We start from the raw sequence: 12,354 nt of genomic DNA on the forward strand, positions 1-12,354 counted from the left end.
AACGGCACCTGAACGCAGAAGTCGTCCGTCAATCGCTTCCACCTGGACCGGTACTGGCTTGTTCCGAAGTGGCACCTGATGATGGGCGGCAAAAGCAGCGTCCATATAGGAGCGGGTTGCCCCTGAATCTACCAAAGCATGGGTGAGGATCCAGGGCCCACCTGGAGGGTATAAACGTACCGAAACCATAAGATGTTGCAAGTCCATTGGTGCGGGCCCATTCTGTACGGTTTGGGACCCCCGGTAGCTAGGGCCATCAGCTACTGGGGTTGGCGGTTTCCCTGCGGCTGGCGTTTCTCAGGGCAGGACCGAGCGAAGTGTCCACTTCCGCCACAGTAAAGACAGAGATTTCCATCCCGACGTCGCGCCTTCTCTGCGGGGGAAAGGCGTGGCCGCACTGCCCCGAGCTGCATAGGCTCCTCCGTTAAATCAGTTGTGACCGTGGGGCTGCCGGAAAAAGCTGGTGCCGTGAACTGGAAGTGTCGGCGACCCCGGGCCTGACGACGATCCTCTAACCGGTCGCCTATTTGTAGACTCCGTTGAATGAGAGTGTCCAGCGTGGTGGGGCGTTCCATTGTGGCCAACTGGTCCAGTACCTCGTCCGAAAGCCCTTCGAGATACTGGTCCCGCAGTGCCGAGTCATTCCAGGTCAAGTCCTGTGCCAACAGCCGGAACTCCGTGGTATATGTGGCCACCGTGGACTTGCCCTGTTTCAAATGCCGAATCGCCCGGTTGGCTTGACTCTCTTTCTGGGGGTTGCCGAACGCGGCCTCCAAACGATTGCAAAACCCCGTATAGTCTGCCAGCAAGGGGGAGTCTTGCCTGAGTAGCGGCAACGCCCACTTGGCCGCCTGGTCCTTTAACAAGCTAATCAAAAAGTGCACCTTGGTACGGTCGTCAGGAAAGTTCCGGGCTCGCCCCTGAATATACAGTTTGGCCTGGGCCAGGAACATGGGAAAGCTGGCCGGGGCTCCATCAAATTTCTCAGGCAAAGCCACTGGGTACTTGCCCGGAGCCGGGGCGTCGGCCCCAGAAGCCGGTAGGGCTTCCAAGCGTTGCTGAAGTGCCTCAACCGCGTCACTGAGCTGCTGCACGGTGTGAGACAAGGCCTGGTTCTCCTGGGCCAAAGCCACCAGTGCAGCCGCCTGTTCAGCCATGGCCTCTGGCTCTTCCCGAACGCACCCCGACGAAGGGGGAGTGCGGGAGGTGGCGGGAGCAAACTGTGCTGGTCCCGGGGGTAAGGTACCTTGGGTGTAGCAAAGTCCACACGAAGAGGGGCAAGGTCCGAGGCAGAGTGCCGGGCGGTGAACAGGAACGCTGGAACAGGAGGCTGTGCAGGGAACAGGTACACCGGATGGTCGGGAACAGGAGGCCGAGCAGGGAACAGGAGTACCGGTTAGTCAGGAACAGGAGGCCGAGCAGGGATCAAGAACGCAGGAAGGTCCGAAGCCAACAACGACGTTGCTCCCGCAACCTGGGGCCGGGCTGACTGGGCTTTTATCCTCTTCTAAGGCCAGGGGCGGTCCCAGCCCCCAGGAGCCCCGCCTCCTCTGGCCTTAAGGCGAGCACTCCTCCTGGGGGCAACCAGTTCCCTTCGCCTCTCTGCTCTAAACCTCTGCAGATCAGGAGAGGCCGAAGGGTTACTGGGCCCTGGAGGAGGCTCACCTGTGGCCACTGAGTCGTCAAGCCTCTCTGGGGCCAGAAGGGCTTCACCTGGGGCCAGCTCCTGATGCACTGCCACAGGTGCAGGCTCTTCAGCATCTAGGCCTGGCCCCAGTTCAGCCGGCCCTGGAGGCGGGGACTCCTGTGCAGGCCGGGATTCCTCTGTTTCATCCTCCGAATCGGAATCCCAGGCCATCACAATAACTGACGTGGACCTGAGTGAAAACTATCTACACAATACTCCTGGTGGCCAGGGTGAGAACTTCAATACATAACACCCCTCCCCACCGAGACAAGGCGTTAGTTACAATCGTAATGGTTTCCTTATATACAGCACTACACGTAATGGTTCAATTAGGCACAAAGCATATCGGTTACATTTCACATACTTCCATTAGACCAACAGTGTTACATGTCTAACAACATAGTCCTTTAAATACGGTCTACTGGCCTTGTGGATTTCCTGGGCGGAGAGTTCAACAGCTTCTGAGGCCACAGCCTCCTCAATGGCTTCCTGCAGCGTGAGGTCTGGCTTGGCGAGGAGATGCCATTGCAGACGGATGTCCTGGACCCCGCAGACGATTTGATCCATCAGGGCATCGTCTAAGTCTCGGAACTCGCAGTGCATTGCAGCCTGTCACAGGGCGCTGGTGTAGTTGTTGATTGACTCCCCCTCTGCCTGGTTCCGGTGGTAGAACGCATGGCAGGCAGCAATCTTGGATGGCTTTGGCGCGTAGTGGTTGTGGAGCTTCTCTTGAATCATGTCCCAAGGTGCTGCCTGGACTGCTAGAGGCGCAACCAATGCTTGGGCCGTCGCGAACACTTCGGGCCACAAAGGCTGAGGAGAGGCCCCGCTTCTGCTCTGCAGACCCTCTTGTCAGCTCATTTGCTTGGAGGTAGCAGTCAAACCGATCGAGGTAGGAGTCCCATGATTCAGAGGCTGGGGCAAACGGCGGTAGAGGCACAAGTGAAGCCATGATTCCGATGCCGAGGTGGAGGCGATGGATGGAACACTGTGCTCTAGCCAGAACAGTCAGCTCTGAATTGGTTCTACTCCATGATTTCGCTCAGTGTTTCAGCTCCGTGATTCAGCTCATCTCAGAGGGTGGCCGCATCTGGCTGTGCTCTGTTGTCCATCGATCCCACCTTCGTCGCCAGTGTAAAATAGTGGGTAGACATAGCAGACGACACAGCAATTTCTCCAAAGCAGCTCTTTATTTGTAAGCTGTCACAGAACTGAACAGCAAACAGCTCAGCCGGCCTGCTTTTATAGGCAGCCGGCTGTCAACATTGTAGCAACAACAACCCAGGGTATCCAGCATAAAATAACTGACGTGGACCTGAGTGAAAACTATCTACATGATACTCCTGGTGGCCAGGGTGAGAACTTCAATACATAACAATACCCTTGAGCATGGAGGGGCAGGTGATGGCCACACCTCCCCTCCTCCACACAAGGTCAAACAATGCCTAACCGCAACCCTAACAAAGTAGTGACGATTGCTACAAGGTAGGCGAAAACCAAGTGGCCAGTGCCAAGTGGACAAAATCCTACCAGGCCCCTTGGACAACCAAGGCGACCAACCAAAGTCCATAGCAAGGCCATTGCCTAACCTGCAAAATAGGGAGGAAGCGAGTCAAAGAGGAAGTCGTCTGGTTCGCTCCTCCGTTTAAACGGCCCCGGCCACACACCCCCCCCCCAGCCAGCGGGTTGGCTGGCCGGGCTCTGACGTGGCAGGGATCCTCCAGGCAATGGGGGACAAGGTCCCCTGCCCCTGGTGGGGAGTGGGTGGCCACGCGGTCCACCATAAGTCCTCCCCACTGGGAAGTGGAATGGATTTGCTGGAAACCACAGGAAGGAAGAGCGATCTTGGGCACGCTGGAGTGTTCAAAGCAGTTCACAAATTACCTCAGTAATCTCACAGGAGCTTTAAGTTGTAAGATATTATGATCCCCATACAGCAGATGGAGATCTGACAGCAGTAGTCAGCACAGTGAGGCAATATCGCCACATTGTTACCTTCTCAACAGTGCCATCCCTGGCACTTGCCAGGATGGTTTGGAGACAGGGTGGCTTTAGGGACTGGGGCTGGTGGAGTCCTGTCGGTGCAGCTATGCAGCCTCAGCCTCACCACAGCCCTGCTCTTCTCATGCACCATCCCAGCAAGCAGCAACTCCAGAGGGTGAGAGCCAGTGACATGCCTCAGAACCACATAGAACAGAGTCACATGGGGAAATGCCTTCTACCAAGACACACCATTGGTGCCAGCAGCAACGGGCAGCTGCTCTCTAGGATTTCAGACAGGGGGCATTCCCAGCTCTACTGTCCCGTGCACACCCAGCCAAGGAAGGCAAACAGGTGATCGCTAATTCTTGATTGATAAAAGCATGTGCTTACAGCAGCTTCTAAGGTGCACCAGTGCTGGATTTACGTATAAGCTAAGCAAGCTATAGCTTAGGGCCCCACTCTCTTGGGGGGCTCCCCAAAAAATTAAAGAAAAAAACACCTGGATGTACATTTCCAAAATATAAGATAAAAAACAAATAAAATAAAACCTACATACAGCAATAGTGTTTTGTGTTGTGTAGGCTCCTGTGATGTAAGTAATGGGCCCCACCTGCTAGCCTGCTCCCTAAAATATCACTGGTTTGCTCCTTTCTATATATAGGGTGCCTACATTCTGCATGGACTGATTGCATGGCAACATGTGCAAATGGCTTCAGGTACCTATTAGGTCCATAAATTACCATATAGCATATATTCAACAACAACAAAAACAGCGACGATTTGTTGTTGACAAAGGACAGCTGGACATATAAAGGGCCCCATTACCTTCAGTAGTTTAGGCCCTCATCAGACCTAAATCCGGCCCTGGGTGCACCGGATACAGACAACACACACACATTTCTAATGTCTACGTAGCTGGCATTAACTTTTCCAGGTTCATCCCCGGTAGCAGTTGAAGCATCAGTGGGACCATGGCCACCCACTCCCCCAGATTTATGTAGCCTCGTCTGATGCAAACTGAGTGTTCTGCACAAAAGCCGTTGCTGCGCTTCCCTCTCCAAGCCCCTCCTGCTTCTAGGAGGCAGTGGGTCAGGGGGTGGCAGGGATTCAACTGGCTAACTCCTTGTTATGTACTGAAGTTCTCACCCTGGGCCAGCAGGGGGATACTGTAGATAGTTTTCACTCAGGTCCACATATGCAAATAAGGAATTGAAAGTGACATTCAGTAATTGGATACCCCACCGCCTCCACCACACATTCATCAGAGCCCTGCCAGTCCCTGACACTGACCTGGAGTTGCCAGAGACTGAACCTGGAGCATTCTGTTTATAAAGCATGTGCTCTGCCAGTGAACTGTAGCCTTTCCCACATATTGAGTCCGTGGCAGAGATGGGATTTGAACTAGGGACCCCTTTTGATAAGGCCCAGTTAGCAATAACAATGCTTACCAGAAGTTTTTAAAGAATGTGGCACAACCTTTCAAACTAAATCACATATGACTGGGCAGGTTGGTTAACAGTAGAAACAGAGGTGCTGTGTGATGAAGGCACTGACACAATTGCATTCAGAACTGCTCTTAAATGCATGGCCAAGACCCACAAGGAGTTCATGTAACAATCTAAGATGGGAAATACCAGTAGTATCACCACTGTTTTCTCCCTTTTTTATTTTTAAGAGGAAAAAGCAGAAGAAAGTCTAGGTTAGTTTGTGGATTGTCAAGAGTTGTTGAGGTGTTTTTGGCACAGACACTGCTTGCGGCTGCAGTATTCTGTCTGGGAAATTCCGGATGTATGGCAACCCTATGTATACATGTTCTGGGCTGGGGGGCGGGGAGTGGTGTCCTAGATTGTATAACTATAAAGCATTTGGAGGAAGGGAACTGCAGGTATTTTGGGCAGTGGAAGCTGGTTTTGTGTTCCTGTAACAAAAATAGCATCACAATCCCATCACTGGTGATGGCGACCAGGGTTCCTGACATAATTTTAGCCTTTCCAGAAAGAAAGAAAAATCTTGAGAACATGAGAATTGCTGAAGGAGAACTTCAGAAACTTAAATTTAGGGAAATGTTTTGGGAAGTTTTTAACAACTGATGTTTTAATGTATTTTTAACCTTCTGTTGGAAGCCACCCAAAGTGGCTGGAGAAACCCAGCCAGATGGGCGGGGTAGAAATAATAAATTGTTGTTGTTGTTGTTTCCTTTTTAAATAGAGATTTTCAATTGCTGTGGTTTGGTGAGAATAAAAAGAAACTGCCATAGAATCCCTTGGGCTCAAAAGCACCAGGTAAATAAGCAAAATCTAACTTTATGAGGATATTTTCAAGCTTGTAATTTGGACCAGGAAGTCATTATTTTTAACATTTTGGATTGACAAGTCTCAAAGAGCAGCTTGGCAGTAGCCTGCGAAATTCCCTGCGATGATCTGACCTTGTAAGCAATCTATGGTATCAACGCCCCCTCAGGTTTGTTGCCCCTTTAGTGTGCCATAATGTTTATTGTGTATTAAAAATATTTTAGAATATAGCATTTCACTAACAACTTCCATTGGAGGGGCTCGGTGTGCATTATGTGCAGTCTATTGAGCCATCACTGTGATATATCTTGTTGCTGGTATGCAGTGTAGTAGCTGTTAAGCAGCACACAGCAGTACTACACAACAGTTTTGTTAAGGAAGCAAAAAGAATACTGTACTCAACTGCATCAGCAGGGAGAATCTAGGTCAGCAGAATGTAATTACTAGAGCTGACTGAGCAATGAAAAATATTTTCCAGTAATATTCATTTGGGTTCTTCTAAACAATAAGGCTTTCCTAATACACACTTGCAAAAAAGCCAATTTAAGATTGCATGTTCAAAATAATTACAAAATGGGCATTTGAATTTGTTGATATTTGTATCCTTTACGTGCAATATGCTGTGCTTCCAAGGTGCTGGCAAGTTATATAATTGATCCCAAACAGGGTACATACATTTTACCACTCAAATTACATAACTAACAACGCTGCATTACTTTTGCCATCTGAATATCAAATATTTTCAGTGAACTGTTAGTTAGAGATGCCTAAACAAGAAGACATTTTCCAAGCAAATTTCATTCCCCCCCCCCAAGTAATTGGATAGAAGACTATGGGAATAAATTAGCTATGATTTTCAAAGGATTATCAGTGCCCATCTACAATTCTGTTCTAGTATAAGGCAGGTTTCGCTCTGTAATTTCCTTTCACTTGTTTGGAAACTTTGACCTTGGAGTGGAACAGGAAACAGATTAAGCAAATAACTGACATATCATTGCTTGGCCATGTCAGCCCAGGACCCACAAAGCTGAGGGATAATTAAAGGTTTGAAAGATGTGGAGCCTTGTGCCTTGTGGTTATAACAAAGTCTATGCAAAAGTCAAAAGTGAGTGGGTCCAATAAATGGTACAAGTTAGCTATATAATGTTAAAAATGTAGCCTAAATCAAATATACAAAGAAATAACCCAGCCATAGACATATCATTGCCACAGCAGTTTCTCCTGCTAATATAACTATGACATCATGAACAAAAAAGAAAGAGTAGACTTAAGCTAGAAAGAGTTGGTGTGATACTAATGTCCCACCAGGGCATCCATTTTGACAGAATCTGCCATTTACTAGAAATCTTAATAACAAGTTTCCTCCTCAATATAAGATGTGCACCCACTGTTGTAAAGATAAAATGAATATCCAATTCTTACTAAAAAAATATGTAATTCCACCCAAGATGGTGACAATCATATTGGTAATGTGTATGTCACCAATTTTTAGATGTGCTTTTCCAAGGCTACATTCCCTCAACTGTATAGTGAAAATATAATCAAAACCTGGTGCTTATTTCTTCATACATTTTAGCTTTCTAAACTACGTCAGATTATTCCTCTCATAATCTGTCTGTCCAGTCCAGTGCGTCCACCCATCTGTCAGGGTCTATTTAGAGTGAGTGAGTGAGTGAGTGAGTATGTTCTTAAAAATATACGGTATATAGGAACAAAATAAAATTTAGGAATTATAGATTCACAATAACAAGTTACAGTGTTAGTTGAAGAACCATACCAACAGAACTGTAATCCACATGTTCTTTTTTGGAAGCAAGTAGTATGCTCAGCAGATTCATAGTACAGTAGTTAGGAAGGGGGTACATCCGTAGAAATATTTTGCCAATAGTTTTCTGGAAAAAGCAGAAATAAAGGGGTTAAGAGGGCATTCATTTCAACCAGACTGAAAAATGGATCCTCTCAAAAGCATGGTGAGAACGGGCTCTGCCACATATGTCAGACTCGAAAAGCCAGGACAAGAGGCATGGAGGAAGGGAGAGGGACCCCAAGGGAACGTCATAAGCAGCTGCTAGCCCTGGTCATTCAGACACTTGGCCTGAACACTTTGGGTAGTGACATGGCCTTCCCCAGTCAGCCCAAACAGCCTACTGATGCCCTTTGGTGATCCCCCCCTGGCCCCGTACACCTTCACACATGTGCTATCCCAGCAGTCCCAGGCCAAGATGGTGGCACATACCACCTTCCCATGCTCACAAAATGGCCTTTTTGTGATGAGTGCCCTGTATTGACATGCAGACAATTGCTGTGGCCTCAGCATGTTTGCATTTGGAGAAAGACATGGGAAACAGGGTTTGGGTATGGTTCTGGGGGTGTGAGGCTATATGGAGGACTGGAGCTGCTGCTCCAACTTGCGGGAAGGGAATGTTTTCCGCTGCTGCCAACCCTCCTTTCAAGGGATATAGGAGTTGCCCGGGACTTTCCCTGCAGAGGCCTCCCTACTTCCTCAACTTACATTGGGGTTGGGTTCCATACCAGCTGCTCTTTGGGAGTGTTTGGTGCTGTCTCTCATTGTCCTGAGACCTACTGCTCAGTTCCTGTGAGAGACAGAAGCTTTGAGGCAAGGTTTCGTCATTTGGATTGTTTGGAGAACAAACTTTGCTCAAAGAGTGTTCAAAGTGGCTGGTGTATTGCAGGATGCTTCCCACAGTCAATGTACAAGTCACCATGATCAGGGGCGGAAGAAGGGGGTCGGTGGGGGCCAGCCGCCCCGGGTGTCACCACTGAGGGGGGTGACAAAATGGCGGATGGCACTCAACGCGGGGCCTGCAGTGCTCCCAAGCCATGTGTCTCTCCTGGGAGTGAAGCAGTGGCTTGGGCACCCACAGGCTCCGCGCTGCCCCAAACAGTCCACCCGCCGCTGTAGGGCGGCTGAGTGGGAGGAGGCAGGCAGAGTCCTTGAAGGCCCCATGAAGCGTCCTGCCCTGGCTTGCCCTGCCCCACGGGCAGCTTCCATTGCATCTGCTAGCTCTCGCCCGGCACAACTTTTTAGAATAATTAGGTCGATAACGTCCTTAGGGGGACAACCAAATTTAAGCACAAATTCAACTCATAGCTGTGAGGCATTTGCGAGCTTTTTTGTGGAGAAAGTCCTGTTGCTCCACCGTGACCTCCCTGCCAATTTAGATACAGTAATAGAACTGGAGGCCCCTTGACTGTCTTCGTGTCCAGTGTTGGACCATTTTGATCGGATACTCCCTGCTGATGTGGATAGATTCCGCCGAGCTGGCAGGCCCACCACTTGCCTCCTTGATCCGTGCCCATCTTGACTGATTAGGGCGTGCCCAGACATCGCACGGATCCCCCTGCTTGAAATTATCAATTTGTCCCTTGGCACGGGGACATTCCCAGGGGAGCTGAAGGAAGGAGTGGTATGTCTGCTCTTAAAGAAAACTCCATTAGATCCTTCAGATCTATCCAATTACCACCCAGTTTCGAATCTTCCGTATCTGGGTAAGGTAACTGAGAGCTTGGTTGCTGAACAGTTTGGCAGGTTTCTGGAGGAAACATCGGCTTTAGATCCATTTCAGTCCGGTTTCCATCCTGGTTTTGGGACCGAGATGACTCTGATTGCCCTAACAGATGATCTCCGTAGACAACTGGATCGAGGGAGGTCGGGACTGCTGATTCTCTTAGATTTGTCAGCAGCCTTTGATATGGTTGATCATTATCTTCTGGACCACCGCCTGACCAATGTGGGGATACAGGGCACAGCCCAACAATGGCTGTGCTCTTTTATCTCTGGTTGGGGACAGAGGGTGGCGCAAGGGAGGGAGATGTTGTCGCGCCACTCCTTGGTGTGTGGAGTGCTGCAGGGTGCAATCCTCTCCCCTATGCTTTTAAACATCTTTATGCACCCCCTTGCCCAGATTGTCCAGAGCTTTGGGCTGGGTTGTCACCAATATGCTGATGGCACTCAGCTCTATCTGTTGATGGATGGCCACACCGACTTGGCCCCAGACACACTGACCAGATGCTTGGAGGCTGTTGCTGGATGGTTTTGTGGGAGCCAATTGAAACTAAATCCTTCAAAGACAGATGTCCTCTGGCTGGGTCAGGATGGCATGGGGATGAGGGACTAACTCCCTTCTTCTGCAGGGGCCCAATTAGTGCCAGTGCCTTCCATTAAGAGTTTGGGTGTAATCCTTGATGCCTCCCTTTCCATGGAGACGCAGTTTACAGCAACAGCTAAGGCGACATTTTTCCACCTTCACCGCATTAAGCAGTTGGTCCCTTACCTTTCCCACCCTGATTTGGCCACAGTGATCCATGCAACAGTCACCTCCAGGCTTGACTACTGTAATTCGCTCTATGTGGGGCTGCCCTTGAAACTGTCCCACAAACTCCAGCAGGTGCAGAATGCTGCAGCGAGGCTCCTCACAGGTCCCTGCCATGGAAGCGTATTCAGCCAGTGCTTTACCAGTTGCACTGGCTCCCGGTGGAGTATAGGGTCAGGTTCAAGGTGCTGGTTTTGACCTTTAAAGCCCTTTGTGGCCTAGGGCCCTCATATTTACGGGACCCCCTCTCCTGATATGCCCCATGGAGGACCTTAAGGTCCATGAATAACCATAGTTTAGATGTCCCGGGCCCTAAGGAAGTCAGACTATCCTCCACCAGGGCCAGGGCCTTTTCCGTGATGGCTCCGACCTGGTGGAATGCTCTGTCCCATGAGACTAGGGCCCTTCAGGATTTAACCTCCTTTCGACGGGCTTGTAAGACAGGGCTATTCCGCCTGGCCTTTAATTTTAATTCAGCCTGATCTTTTATTTCCCTTCTCTTTCCTCATAAGATTACCCGCTCTGGGACCCCACAGCTAATTCTCCCCTGGCCTCCTCGCTGGCCCAAGTAGGACTAATTAAGCCAGCTAGCCCTGGTGACTATCTAATGTTTCTTGGATGGATTTTCCCCAAACTAATTTTTGAACTTTGAATTTTATTGTTATTCATGATTTTCTTGTGTATTTTATGCAGTTCTATGTTGTATTATAATTGTTTTAAATTTGAATTTGTTGTTAGCTGCCCTGAGCCCGGTTTTCTGAACCGGGAAGGGCGGGGTATAAATAAAAAATTATTATTATTTATTATGGGCAGCTGGCCCCATCCCTGGGCGCAGGGCATGCATGCCGCCTGAGGCACCCAATCAGCTTGCTCTGCCGCTGACCATGATGCCCTAAGCCCTCCTCCCGAGCACAAAGTCCCTGCATTAGGAGCTCATTCATCATCATGCTGTGCCACAAGAGGCAGAATGTGAGCTGTGGTTGGAGCATGAATGGCTTACATCCTGGGGTACTTTGCTCTGGTTGGTGGATGCTGCATCCTTTACCACTTTCAGGCTGGTGTGGGTATGGCCTTGGGCCTGAGGTTCTGCAATTGGGTCTATCCCATTGACTTCTTTGAAGCTTTGTGAATTAAACCATTCATTTAGTGGCAACTCACGCCAGGTTGTGGGAGCAGGACTGTAAACTGAGCAGAGTATCTTCACATCACATCTCTTTCCTGCCCCCAACATGCCCTTTTGGGTAGGCTTTGTATCAGGCATGTCTCCTGTAGCAGGCACATTCGCCATCCGCTGCTTTCCAGCAGACATAGCAGTAGGGCGGAATTTACACTGAGCTAGCATGGACTTGGCTTAGCTGGAGGGGGGTAGATAACCACATCCTAACCCCCTCCAGTCTGCAGTATCTAGGGCTTGCATTGCACAGCTGACTAAACTCATTCAACCTATAAATTCATTAAAATGGCAATGAAAATCATAGCTTGTCAGCAGATGAGTTCTTAAATTAAAGTATATATCTATACTAAAAGTATATATCTACCTCTCCCCCTTTTATTATAAAAAGATGCTGGTGAAAAGCAAGATCTTTATCTGCTTAGGAAACTACCTCCAGTCCTTGTTTTCGGGAAGGGGAGAATGGGGAAGCATACTTTATAGTGTAATCATCTTGATTTGCTTTCACAGCGATAAATTAACTTGTGCCAGCATATTTGTTTCATCATCCCATCTCTCATAACCTTCCCAAGCCTGCAGAATACCTGTGATTACTTGCTTATCCAGTTTAGCACCTTTATTGTGTGGGTGGTTCATCTGCGCAGCTGCTCCCTTGAGGGGCAGAAACTACCGTCAGTTTGGGGGAATCCAGGCAATAATGCTGTATCATGTGCAAAACAGCCAATTAGCAAACCAAAATGACCTCCCTCTGTGTCCAATTTGCAGTGAAATACTAAAGGAAACTGAACAGACTGATTACGCCTGGCTAATATCTGTACGCGCGCACACGTACACAGGCAGCCTATTTTAATTCTTGTTCAGCATGCACAACAAATGCTCTCTTCTCCT

The sequence above is a fragment of the Podarcis tiliguerta genome, assembly GCF_965153285.1.
Source record: "Podarcis tiliguerta genome assembly, chromosome: 1".
Lineage (NCBI taxonomy): Eukaryota > Metazoa > Chordata > Lepidosauria > Squamata > Lacertidae > Podarcis > Podarcis tiliguerta.